The sequence below is a fragment of the Orycteropus afer genome, unplaced genomic scaffold (genome assembly GCF_000298275.1).
Source record: "Orycteropus afer afer isolate SDZICR_OR568_19922 unplaced genomic scaffold, OryAfe1.0 scaffold00021, whole genome shotgun sequence".
NCBI lineage: Eukaryota > Metazoa > Chordata > Mammalia > Tubulidentata > Orycteropodidae > Orycteropus > Orycteropus afer.
In genome coordinates this window covers 12,880,502-12,895,416 of record NW_006921608.1, presented here as the reverse complement: position 1 = coordinate 12,895,416, position 14,915 = coordinate 12,880,502, and positions in this window count along the sequence as shown.

The following is a 14,915-nucleotide window of genomic DNA, read 5'->3' as shown; positions in this document are numbered from 1 at the left end:
TCATTCCCCTAATCTATACTTTGTCTCTCTCCCTCACCTTACTCTACAATTCAGCTTGCACGTAACCCCTTCATAAAGCTGCAAGAAATTATAATAGTTTACAGATTGAAAAAAAAAAAAAAAAACTGTGGAGAATCAGTCCAAAAAAAGAAGTTCTGGTAAAATTTCAAAGGCACATAGCTGAACATGGTCTGGCAAACACATGACATACCTATCTTTGCAAGGAGGGTATAGAACAGGCCACCCCTTCAGCTTCTGCAAACCATAAATGTCACAAACATTCTGAACCACCCACAGAGGACCAACCTAAATCTGTATGTGGGCTCATCTACTCAATCCCACAACAGTCACTGAGCATAAAACACACAAAACAAAACCAAAAGGGGGAAAAAAAATTGTTTTCACACTATAGCACAGAAAACTTAATAAGCAAACACTTGTCCATAAAAAGTTGACAGCTAAAAAACCTCCCAGACACCAAATGAAAACAGTATCTGAATGTGAACTTGGCACAAGAACAAACAGAATGAAGTTATGAGAGCTAGTATTTGGAAAGTGCCATAATCATTTATAATACAGCAACTGTCCTGGATTCCCCTCGTCAAAAAATAACATGGAGGCAGGCTGCCAGCCATCAATTACAGTACATCCAAAGGGAGGCGGTGTATGGAAAGAAATGGTGTAAGAGCCAGAAAACCTGATTCCTAGGCCTATTTCTGCCACAATCCAGTTATGGGACCTTGGGTATGTCACTACAGATGTGGAAGTCTCAGAAATCTAGATGACCTAAGAGCCCTATTAGATCTCGAATATTATGATTCTATGTCTACACTCTCATTGTTATTGTTTCTGGTAGAGAGGGAGAGTGGGAGAGGAGGGAAGGTAGAAGAAAAGAACATTAGCAGATTTCTTTCTTTATTTCAAGAATGTTACATGGAAGATGTTGTTGTTGTTGTTGTGTGCCATCGAGTCAGACTCAACTCATAGCGACCCCTCCTTGGATTTCCAAGGCAGTATCACCTCAGAAGTAGATTGCTCAACCTTCCTTCCAAGGAGTAGCTGGTGGGTTTGAACTGGCAACCTTCTGGTTAGCAGTCAAGTGCCTTAGGCACTACACTACCAGAGCTCCTACATGGAAGACATAGAAATAAACACAGAATCATCCTCAAGAAGATACAGAAGAAAGACCTATCCTTGCCCCCTGGAAACTTGCAATGTGTAGAAATAAAATAAACAGAGGAAAGAATCAATCATATTTTCCTTAGTTGAAAAAGTCCGATCTCTCGCCTAATGCATATATTCTCTCTACAACATCCAATCAACAGGAATCAGATCAACTACACTGGTGGAAAGAGGCAATGGAGAAGCTCAAATCTTCAACCAAAACAAGGCCAGGAGCTGACTGTGGAACAGACCATTAGTTGCTCATATGCAAATTCAAGGTGAAGTTGAAGACAATTAAAATAAGTCCACGAAAGCCAAAATATGACCTTGATTATATCCCTCCTGAATTTAGAGACCATCTAAAAAACAGATTTGATGCACTGAACACCAATGACTGACAACCAGAGGAACTGTGGGATGACCCCAAGATCATCATCCATGAAAAAAGCAAAAGGTCATTAAAAAGACAAAAAAGGAAGAAAAGACCAAAATGAATGTCAGAAGAGACTCCAAAACTTGCCTTTGAATGGAGAGTAGCTAAAGCAAATGGGAGAAATGACAAGATAAAAGAGCTGAAAAAAAGATCTCAAAGAGCAGCTTGAGAAGATAAAGTCAATTATTATAATGAAATGTGCAAAGACCTGGAATTAGAAAACCAAAAGGGAAGAACATGCTCAGCATTTCTCAAGCTGAAAGAACTGAAAAAAAAAAAAAAAAAAATTCAAGCCTTGAGTTGCAATACTGAAAGATTCTAAGGGCAGAATATTGAATGACGCACCAAACATCAAAAGAAGATGAAAGGAATACACATTGTATTCCTTTGTATCAAAAAGAATTGGTTGATGTTCATCCATTTCAGGAGATGGCATATGATCAAGAATCAACTGTACTGAAGGAAGAAGTCAAAGCTGCACTGAAGGAATTGGCAAAGAACAAGCCTCCAGGAATTGACAGAATACCCATTGAGATGTTTCAACAAGCAGATGCCACACTGGAGGCACTTACTCCTCTATGCCAAGACATCTGGAAGACAGCTATCTAGCCAAATGACTGGAAAAGACCCATATCTGTACTCATTCCAAAGAAAGGTGATCGCATAGAATGTGGAAATTATCAAACAATATCATTAATATCATATGCAAATAAAATCTTGCTGAAGATAATTCAAAAATGGTTGCAGCAGTATATTGACAGAGAACTTCCAGAAATACAAGCTGGGTTCAGAAGAGGACGTGGAACAAGAGATATCATTGCTGATGTCAGATGGATCTTGGCTCAAAGCAAAGAATATCAGAAAGATGTTTACTTGTGTTTTATTGACTATACAATACCTGTACACAGACCAGGAGGCATGGTTTAAAATCAGGAAGGGAGTGAGTCAAGGTTGTATCTTTTCACCATACTTAGTCAATCTGTATGGTGAGCAAATAACCCGAGAAGCTGGACTATATGAAAAAGAACATGGCATCAGGATTGGAGGAAGACTCATTAACAAACTGCAATATGCAGATGACACAACCTTGCTTCTGAAAGTGAAGATGACTTGAAGCACTTACTGATGAAGATTAAAGACTACAGTCTGCAGTATCAATTACATCTCAACATAAAGAAAACGAAGATCCTCACAACTGGACCAATAAGCAGCATCACAATAAATGGAGAAAAGATTGAAGTTGTTAAAGAAATCAACACCAATGGAAGCAGCAGTCAAGACATGAGATGATGTATTGCTCTGGGCAAATCTGCTGTGAAAGAACTCTTTCAAGTGATGAAGAGCAAAGATGTCTCCTTGAAGACTAAGGTGCACCTAATCCAAATCAAACTCACTGCCGTCGAGTCAGATACAACTCATAGCTTCTAACTGGCCATTGCAACAAATTCTCAAACTCAGCAGAGAAGTAGTGAATGCCATGGGAGGAACAGTTGGAAAAAGGCTAGAAGTTGGTGGCATGTTTGGGCTCATAGGAATAAGCCTTGGGCTGCTGATGGTGATTCTGTCTCCCTCTTGTGAAGTTAGAGGAGATCAGAAAATGTTGAACCCATGCCCTTTTTGCACTCTACTTGAATACCTCCAACCACAATTTCCTCCTTTATCAGACAGACATTCTATTGTTAGAAAACAAACATTAAAATTCTTCTACCAGTGAAAATTAGTTTCCTTTATAAACTCTGGCCCAGGTTATGCCCTCTAGCTTCACATAATATGTTTAACCCTCTTCCTAAATCAGATCTTCAAATACTGGAGAACAGCTACTCCATTCCACCCCTACTACCCATTCCCAAGCCAGGTTAATCACTCACACACACTTCTTTCAACATTCTTCATCTGATACAGTTTCCAGAGCACTCATTGGCTGGGCCTCTCTGAGTCTGGTTTGGCAAAGCAAAGCAACATTTAACATATGGTACCAAGAATGGAACACAGTATTCCAAATGTGGTCTGACCATTCGATTCTATTTTTTAAGAATATTTATTGAGTGCTTTCTATATGCCAGATTAGTATTTTTCTTGATCTTAACTATACTTCTATTAACTACACAAAGAACACCTTAACTTTGTTTTAGCCCATTTCAGCCTCTCAAGACAATAAAGAGACCAGATTCTGTAATTCAAATGATCAGTTGATTCCTCCTAGCTTTGTGTCCATTTTACAGTCAACATAGCACAGTAGGACAATCAAAGTCTTTAGAGATATGTAGAGCTGGGTTGCCCCTGTCACTTTCTAACTGAATGGCCTTGACTTGGAAAAGCACTGGTTCTCTTCCAACTTTTCATCCAAGTCTTTAATAAAAATAATTTTAAATAGTCAAAGCCAATTTGTATGGCACAGATTACCCTCTAGATTGACAGTGTTCTAACAACCAATTCACTTAAAGAGTTATTGCCCATTATATTTCATAAATGGAACATGTGATGGTCTAGTTAAGGAAGAAAAAAGACATAGAAGCACTAACTCTATGCCAGTCAAACATATACATTTATTCATTTCCCAACCATCTTGCAAGATAGTTGTTATCTTGTTTACATAGAAAAGAAAATTGAGGGATTAAGTAATTTTTCTAAGATCACACAGGTAATGAGTAGAGGTGTTCTGACTTCAGTTGCTAGCCATTATACTGAGATGTGAGCACAGGAATAATATATGTGGTTAAGATGGGTCAGGAAGACAAGGGAGATGGGGAAGAGTGTACAGGGAGGTACAAATAATACAAAGCTAGAGATAAAGCTAGAAAGGTTAGGTTGAGGCCAAACTGTGAAGGGATTTAAATTCCATACTAAGGAATCTGAACTTCAATCTGTAGGCTATTAAGAGTCAACCCTTACTGGTTATGGTTAAGTGAACCAGTTCAAATATTTGAAAACTAATTTCACAGATAATCATAAGGGCTTGTAGACAAAGCAGTGTACGTGGAGTGTATTTGGGGGTATTATTTTAGATAGGGGTTGTTAGGAAAGCCTTATTTGAACAGTGACTTAAGTCAGGAAGAAAACCATACACATATATCAGGGAAGAATATTTCAGGCTGAAATGTCCTGCATGTACCTGGCATATTCATGTTTGAGAAACATGAAGAAGATTAGATTGGCTAGAAAAGAAATAACAAGGGGAAGAGTAGGAAGAAATAAAGAGGTAGGCAAGAACCAAATGACATATGACTTTGGATTTTACTCTTAAAGATTTTATTCTTAGTGTAATGAGAAAGATATGATTTAATTTATCATTATCATACTTAAGTGAAATCATATTTATTCATGATTCCCCCTAATATATCAGTTCATAACTATCAAAAAACAGGATTAGTTTGGTACACTTATTCTCAGAAAACCCATTCTGGCCTCTAATTCTTAGCTAAGTGTTCATAAACCAAATATAATGAATCTCTTCCAGAATTTTGCCAGGCATATGGTTTGAGAATCCATCATTCCTTTTCCTCCCTGCTCCCAAAGTCTTTCTAAAAGCCTGTGTGACAACATCTGCCCTTCTCCATTCTTGGGGCATTTCCCAAGAGTGGAGAATGGGTAATTAATAGGTAGACTCTGTAGTACTAAATTTAGATACAAAGCAGCACAAAGAAAAGAAAATGTAAAAGCAGAAAGATGTGGAGAGACAGAAGAAAGGAAGAGGCAGCCCAGGTACACCATGGGGGATGCATGAAACGGCAGATGTCCACTAGGGAGGGATGAAAATCACAGCTACATAGAATTCAACAGAAATCACATATTGTCATTTCACCTAAAGCCTGGCAGAAAATCATAACATTTATTCTGACTGGAACACAGGACTATGGATGAATTTTTCTTTCTTTTTTTTTTTTTTTGGCATTTTTGCTATACTATTGTCATATGCTATAATTTAAAATAGACCTTTAAAAAAGGAAATGGGGCAGGAAATTTATTTTCTTGAGTAAATAAAAGTCAAGATAATCACAAGTCTTGAGACTGAAATTTGAATCTTGAGAAACTGAAATAAGCCTCAATTTTGAGATTTTCTTCATAATATTTCACAAAAAATGCTTTTCTGAAGGAAGAATGGAGGTACAGTACCCAAGGGAAAGACTGAATAATGTGAAAGAAGGAACTTTTGGCAATTTTAAGAAGTTGCTCGGTTTTTTACAATATACAGTAAAACCTGTGAAAGCTGGGACTCTACGGGACTGCCTTGCTTTTCTAGGTCTTAGTAAGTTTTCCGCCTTTGACAAGATGCAGTCTTACCACTTTTCTATCACTCTCTATAGCTGTTGTACTTAGATGACATCAGGTTGGATTTGACTTATAGTGATCCTTTGTACAAAAGAACGAAACACTGCCAGTTCTGCACTGTCCTCACAACTGTTCCCATGCTTGAGCTTATTGTCACAGCCACTGTGTCAATCCATCTTGTTGAGGGTCTTCCCCTTCTTCACTGATCCTCTGCTAACATCCTCTAACCAAGCATGATATCTTTCTCCAGGGACCAGTCCCTTCTGACAAAATGACCAATGTATGAGAGACAAAGTCTGGTCATTCTCACTTTTAAGGAGAATTCTGGCTGCACTTCTTCCAACAGTTTGGTTTATTCTTTTAGCAGTCCAACATCACAATTCAAATGCATCAATTCTTCTGTGGTCTTCTTTATCCATTGTCCAGCACTCAAATGCATATGAGTCTACTGAAAATATCACGGGTTTGGTCAGGCACACCTTAGTCTTCAAAGTGACATATTTGCTCTTAAATGCTTTAAAGTGGTCTTTTGCGGAAGATTTTGTCCAATACAATATGTTGTTTGATTTCTTGACCATGTGTTGATTGAGAATCCAAGTAAAATGAAATCCTTGACAACTTCAATCTTTTCTCCGTTTATCATGATGTTGTTTATTGGTTCAATTGTGAGGATTTTTGTTTTTTTATGTTGAGGTGTAACTCATACTGAAGGCTGTAGTTTTTTATCTTCATCAGCAAGTGCTTCAAATCTCCTTTACTTTCAAGGTTGTGTCATCTGTATAGAGCAGGTTGTTAATGAGTCTTCTTCAAATCCTGATGCCCCATTCTTCCTATAGTCCAGTTTCTCAGATTATTTGCTCAGCATACAGGTTGAAAAAGTATCGTGAAAGGATACAACCATGATATACACCTTTCCTGATTTTAAACCACACAGTATCCCCTTGTTCTGTGCAAACCACTGCCTCTTGGTCTATGTATATACAGGCTCTTCGTGAGCACAATTAAGTGTTCTGGAGTTCCAACTCTTCACAATGTTATCCATAATTTGTTATGATCTACGCAGTCAAATGCCTTTGCATGGTCAATAAAATACAGGTAAACATCTTTCTGGTATTCTTTGCTTTCAGCCAAGATCTATCTGACATCAGCAATGATATCCTTCACTTCATGCCCTCTTTTTAATCTGGTTGAATTTCTGGCACTTCACTGTCGATGTATAGCTGCTGCTATATTTGCATTATCTGCAACAAAATTTTACTTGTGTGTGATATTAATGATATTGTTTTATAATTTCCACATTCCGTTGGATCACTTTTCTTTGGAATGGGCACAAATATGGATCTCTTCAGTCAGTTGGCCAAGTAGCTGTCTTCCAAATTTCTTGACATAAATGAGTGAGCACATCCAGCACTGCATTGTTTGCGGAAGCATTTCGATTCCTGAACCCTTGTTTTTTGCCAATTCTTTTAATGCAGCTTGGCCTCCTTCCTTCAATACCATCAGTTCTTGATCATATGCTACCTTCTGAAATGGTTGAATGTTAACCAATTATTTTTGGTACAGTGACTTTGTGTATTCCTTCCATCTTTTGTTGATGCTTCTTGTGTTGTTCAATATTTTTCCCATAGAATCCCTCAATATTGCAACTTGAGGCCTGAATTTTTTTTCTTCAATTCTTTCTGCTTAAGAAAGGCTGAGTGTGTTCTTCCCCTTTAATTTTCCAACTCCAGGTTTTTGCACATTTCATTACAATGTTTTTCTCTGTCCTCTCAAGATGCCCTTTGAAATCTTCTGTTCCGCTCTTTTACTTCATTATTTCTTCCATTCCCTTTAGCTACTCTCCATCCAAAAGCAAGTTTCAGAGTCTCTTCTGACATCCATTTTGATCTCCTCTTCCTTTTCTGTCTTTTTAAATTACTTTTTGTTTTCTTCATGTATGATCCTCCCACAACTCCTCTGGCCTTTCGTCAATGGTATTCAATGAGCCAAATCTATTTTTCAAATGGTCTCTAAATTCAGGTAGCATATAATCAAAGTCATATTTTGGCTCTTGTGGACTTGTTTTAACTTTCTTCAGCTTCAACTTAAACTTGCAGATGAGCTACTGATGATCTGTTCCTTAGTCAGCCCCTGGCCTTATTCTGACTGATGATACTGAATTACTCCATAGTCTCTTTCCACAGATGCAGTCAGTTTTATTCGTGTGTATTCCATCTGGCAAGGTCCAAGTATATAGTTGTCATTTATGTTGCTTGGGAAAAGGTATTTAAATGAGTAAGTCATTTGTCTTGCAAAATTCTATCATGAGAGCTCCAGGGTCATTTCTATCACCAAGGCCATATTTTTAAATTACCAATGCTTCTTCTTTGTTTCCAACTTTCACATTCCAATCACCAGTAGTTTTCAATGCACCTTGATTGCATGTTTGGTGAATTTCAGACTGCAGAAGTTGGTAAAAAGCTTTAGTTTCTTCATCTTTGGCTTTTGCAGTTGGTGTATAAATTTGAATAATAGTAGGAGTTCTGGTGGCATAGTGCCTAAGGCATTTGACTATTAACCAGAAGGCTAGTAGTTCAAACCCACCAGCCACTCCTCAAAAGCAAGACTGGGCAATATAATTCCATAGAGATACCACCCCAGAAACCCAAAGAAGGGTCGCTATGAGTCGGCATCAACTTGACAGCAGTGAGTTTGGTTTTGGTTTGGAGTATTAACTGGTCTTCCTTGTTGTTGTGTTAGGTGCTGTTGAATCATCTCTGACTCCTAGTGACACTATGCAGAGCAGAACGAAACACTGCCTGGTCCTGCGCCAGCTCTGCGATCCTTGCTATACTTGAGCCCATCACCTCAGCCACTGTGTCAATCCATCTCATTGAGGGCCTTCCCCTCCTTCGTCGACCCTCCACCTTACCAAGCATGACACCCTTCTCCAGGGAATGGTGCCTTCTGATAATGTGACCTAGGTGAGATGAAGTCTGGCCATTCTCGCTTCCAAGGAGCATTCTGGCTGCACTTCCTCCACGACAGATTTGTAAGTTCTTTTAGCAGTCCATGGTACTTTCAGCATTCTTCACTAGCACCACAACTCAAATGCATCAATTCTTCAATCTTCTTTATTCATTGTCCAGCTCTCACATGCATATGAGGTGACTGAAAATATGGCTTGTGTCAGGCACACCTTAGTCCTCAAGGAGACATCTTTGCTCTTCAGCACATGAAAGAGGTCTTTTGCAGCCGATTTGCCCAGTGCTATACATCATCTGATGAACTGACTGCTGTTTCCATTGGCGTCGATTGCAGAACTAAGCAATGTGAAGTCTTTGACAACTTCAATCTTTTCTCCATTTGTCATGATGCTGCTTATAGATTGTGAGGATTTTTGTTTTCTTTATAGAGATGTAATCCATACTGCAGACTGTATTCTTCAATCTTCATCAATAAGTGCTTCAAGTCGTCCTCACTTTCAGCAAGCAAAGTTGTGTCGTCAGTGTATCGCAGGTTGTTAATGATTCTTCCTCCAATCTTGACGCCACATTCTTCTTCATATTCTGGACCTTCATTTGCTTATGTGGGACATAAGCATTTGCTTAGCATATAGATTGAATAAGTATGGTGAAAGGATACAACCCTGACACACTTCCTTCTTGATTTTAAACCATGCAGTGTCCCCTTGGTTCTGTTCCAAGACACGTCTATGTATAGGTTCCTCATGAGTACAATTATGTGTTCCCATTCTCCCCAACATTATCCACAGTTTGTTATGATCCACAAATCAAATGCTTTTGCATAGTCAATAAAACACCAGTAAACATCTTTCTGGTATTCGGTCTTCCTTGTAGGTGTATGGATATTATCCTATCACTGACAGGATTTTGAGAACAGATCTCAAAATATTCTTTTTCACGATGAATATGATGCCATTCCTCTTCAATTTGTCATCCCCAATATAGAAGACCTTATGATTGTTCAATTCAAAATGGCCAATACCAGTCCACTTCAGCTCATTGATGCCTAGGATATCGATCTTTATCCATTTCATTTCTGACAACTTCCAATTTTTCTAGGTTTATATTCCATATATTCCATGTTCTGATTATTAATGGATGTTTACAGCTGTTTCTTCTCATTCTGAGTTGTCCCACATAAGCAAATGAAGGTCCAGAAAGCTTTATTCCACCCATATTCATTAAGGTCAACTCAACTTTGAGGAGGCAGCTATTTCCTAGTCACATTTTGAGTGCCTTCCAACCCGAGGGGCTTATCTTCTGAATATTTCCCTGCTATTCATACGGTTTTCAGTGGCCAATTTTTTTTTTTCCCCAGAGTGGACCTGGGCATGTTCTCCTTCCTAGTCTGCGTTAGTCTGGAAGCTCCACTGAAACCTGTGACCCTGTTGGCATCTGAAATACCAGTGGCACAGCTTCCAGTACCACAGCAATACACAAGCCACCACAGTACAGCAAACTCGCAGATGAGTGGTGGCGCTCTCTCTATTAGTAGAAAACTTTAGCTTTCCTTCTCTGACAGGTTTTCACTTTACACTGGTTCTGGATTTCATAGATTTTACCATACAGTTGGATGACAAAAGTTGAGGACTCAGAACAAACAACAATGCCCTAAGGGATCCTGTAAATGTCACTCAGGCCTGTTCCCTAAAAGGGAGAGGGTGGCTTGGTATCTCAAACTAACTCCCATAATGGCCAACAATGCCATTAACAGTACCCAACAGTGCCAAATGGAGGGGGGAATAGAAAACTCTCTTAGGAAAAAAAAAAATCACAAAACAAGCAAATACACACACATAGGTACATATATAGGAGCTCCGGTAGCATACTGCCTAAGGCACTTGCCTGCTAACCAGAAGGCTTGGGGTTCAAACCCAAGCCTCAAAAGGAAGGTTGGGAAATCCACTTCCGTAGTGATACTGCTGCAGAAACCCAAGGAGGGGTCGCTATGAGTCGGATACAACTTGACGGCACATAACAACAACAACAACAAGTACATACAAAAACTAATGTAGGCAAGAAAGTATTAAATTAAGTACTTTTCCTTTAATAGACATTTTCAGTAGTTAGGTTTCAAGAAAATTCACATTTAATGGTCCATTCCTTTTAAAATTACTTGGGACTTTTCCAGTCACAAAAGGAAAAATACTGTATGATCTCACTTATATGAACTAAGCAAATACATAGAAATCAAAGATTATTAGTGGGTTTGGGGGGGGAAGCAAAGTTTTTGCTTATGGGGTACTTAGTTTTATGTTCATGGTGGTAGAATGATTTGGAAAAGATTAGTGATAATGGTTGAACAGCATGCAGGACATGATCAGTGTCACTGAATTACGCAGGTAGAAATTGCTGAGTTGGCAAATGCTTTGTTGCATATATTTTTATCACAATAAAAATTAAATAAATAAAATCACTTGTGACATTTTATATTCCAAATTTTCCCTGGTAAAAATTTTAATAGAAAAGTTTCATTCTTTTATAACATAACCAAAATCTTTTCTTATCCAATTTTCTTTTCACTTCTATTCCTGATTAAGTTTATTTTCATACAATGATATATCTTATTATGAGCCATTGTTTCATTTTTTCCAAACCCATCCATACTCACTTCATCAATTACTGCTATTTAAGGCTGAAAATCTATTACTCTATTTGGCATCCAGTGAAAATACATCAACAGTGTCCTGAGTCTTATTTACTAAGGATATAACTCTATTTGCCATAATGCATATTCTTCTTTAATATCTGTCCAAGAATTGTGTAGAAGCATGAAATTTAATTTCTTGACTTTTTTGACATTTTTTCCTTACCAACTCTGCCTAAAACCTAACATGATGCCAAGTTCAACTGTATTAAATTTTATACAGAATGCTTTTTGATGTCAGAAAAAAATCCTGCTTTTGTCAATAAGAATAATTTCCAAATAGAATTTAAGCCCAAATGACAATGCTATAAAAAGACACAGATTTTATCTAAATGGTTTAATTAACATTCAAAAAATATTATCTCTAATACATTTGTCTCACAAGATAATTAATTTGATTGAAATATTTTCCTTTGATTACTACTTAATATAACATAATAACATACTCACTGAAAGGCTTAGGAATTCATTAAAGTAGTCCACAAGAAAATCATCTGTTGCCAGAGAATCCTCCTGAAAAAACAAAAACACAATATTATGTTTATGCTAATGTGTTTTAAAATGTGCTTATATTATTCTCTAATTCTGCTATAAATTGGTTATAATGTAGATCTTCAAATCTTTTTCAGTCAGTCAAAAGTGAAATCTCAAGACATAAGAAAACAGAATGGTACATATTCTTTAAAGGCCTTGTAGTATACTTAGGCTAAAAAGAGAACGAGGGAAGAAATATGGCACATTAATATATTAATACAAAATAATGCTACACATGGGGAATTCCCCCACAGATTTATTAAAATTACGTATTTCATAAAAATAAGTCAGAGTCAATAAAGACAGAAACAGTGAGGTTAAAATGGAATTAAGAATGTCAATCTCTTAAATAGTTCAATAGAAATGATAGGTAAAGAAAATTATCTACTCTCTTCCTCTCAAAATGAGATAAAGTTTAGTAATTTGGGTTCTGCTTAAATTTACATGAAGAAACTGAAAATGCATATGTTCTAAGAATACAGATTGTATACATTTTTTCCATGGATATCTCATCTACCAACATAGCCACTTTTAAAACTGGCAAAATTGGAAAGGCACTGCCAAGAACAAAATCTTTCATCCAAATCATAAAACACCTTATTTTGTTAGTAATTGTTTCCATTGTGTCAAAAGTACATTATGGCATACTTTGTTGTATAGTACATGTGTTTATTTTGTTATTCATAATTATATTTCTATTTTACAAATCATACATGAAGGTTGACAACATGACACAATGCTATTATTTCCATATGGTTGGTTGGTTACTTCTGACACTAGCCAATTTCTTAAAATGTTGTTGAAATATAGTTCTATAAGGAAGGTACTATAGAATATTAACATCTAATTTGGAAAAAAATGTTTAGGGTAATTTAAGTAATTGCAGTATCAGAATAGAGCTATGAACTATCACTTAAAGGGATTTATATGAAGCAATTTACAAAATATCTGAACTGATTAAAACAATAACAAAAGATTTCATAAATTTACTACCGTAACAGCAGTAACTTAGTAGTAGTATATTCTCAAACAAAGTCTAGATTAACAAAGCTCTAATAAGACAAAACATGGCAGAAAACATTGTAGGGGAGACTAAAAGGCTAGTAACATGTCATTTTACCTTTCAAAGTTACTTTAATTTTCTGGACTTTATTTAGTGAACTACCTAGATTCTGTTAACTCTTAGGAGAAATCAACTGAATTCAAAAAATATTTTTAGTGTCTCCTAGACAGAAGTCATTGTGCTATGGTAAGAATGACACAATTTTGCAATACTGGCCCCACATGATCAAAAATCCACAGATGTGAATCACGCTCAGCTGGCACAACATAGTACATAAAAATGTTGCTCTGTATTCTACTTTGGTGAGTAGCAACTGGAGTCTTAAAGCTTTTGAGTGGCCATCTAAGATGTAACTACTAGTCTCCCAGCCTCTGGAGCAAAGAAGAGTAAAGAAAGTCAAAGTCATTTGGAAACAATTAGTCTAAAGATATGATGGTCCACGAGGACCTCAGCCTTCATGATCAGAAGAACGATGGTGGTCAGCTACTGATGCCAACCACTCGGAAAGGGATCAAAATTGGAGAGCCTGGTTAAAGTGGGAGGAAAAATGTGGAACAAAATTCAAAAACACAAAAATGACCAGAATTACTGGTCAGATAGAGACTGGTAGAACCCCTGAGACTATGGCCTGAGTTATCCTTTGGGCCTAGAAATGGACTTACTTCATGGATTGGCTCTCAGCCCAACAACAGACTTACATGCAAAACACCTACCCCAGGGAGATGCACCCACCTACCCTAGAGATGCACCTCTTAGATCAATCAGCCATGAGATATCACAGGGGCAGCATTCACATACAGGGAAAGCTGAACAAACAGGAATGCACAGATAAGAACAGCAGTGGGGGGAGCGCTGAGCAGGGAGGAAAGGGAAGAAGAGTTTTTTATGGTTGAGGATTGTAATCAGTGCCGTGAAATCAAATGTGCATGAACTTTTGAGAGTAAAACAAATCTGCTTTGTAAATCTGTACCCAAATCACAATTTTTTAAAAAAATCCACAGATGTGAAAGGTTAATACATATTTTGAATTAATAACACCAGTGGAGCATAGTATCATTAGTTTTTTAAAACTATGTATTTCTAAAAATTTTCAGCTGTAATACAGGATGTGCATTTCATAAGGTAAAGTAGACCTTAATATTGCCTAGGATTGGGTCAGACACATTGCCAGAAATTTCTAGATAACCTGGGATTCATATATTTCCATTTCCAGATGCAGTTCCTTTGCAGACACATTTCCAGATGTCTCACAGTTCTAAGAGATGCTACTTCAGTGCTTTTCAAACTGTGCTGAAGTACCTGTTTGTTTGTTTGTTTTCAGGAATCCATTTCAGACACATAACTTTAGTAAAATACAATAAAAATAAATTACTAGAAAATATAACAGATATACATAATACAAGCTCAATTTACTATTATATTGAATATATAAACACACTCTGTTAAACTGCTATAAGTTTCTAAACATTTCCTCTCAATTTGAACTCATCTCATCATTGACTGATAAAAATTCTCAAACCAGTCCCAGTCTACAGACAGATAGCAGCGCCTTGAGTTAGCACTGCTCTAGCTCTCTAGCTCCTTGGTCAGAGGTTGCTTTCAGCTCCTTCTGGTCCTCCTGAAACCAAACCACACTGATAGGGCATTTACTGTACTTGATATTCAGTTACATACTCAGGTTTACATATAAAGGCAACCACAGAAACTTAAGGGAGCTCTGCTAGCACAGTGCCTAAGGCACTTGACTGCTAACCAGAAGGCTGGCGGTTCAAACCCACCAGCTACTCCTCGGAAGGAAGA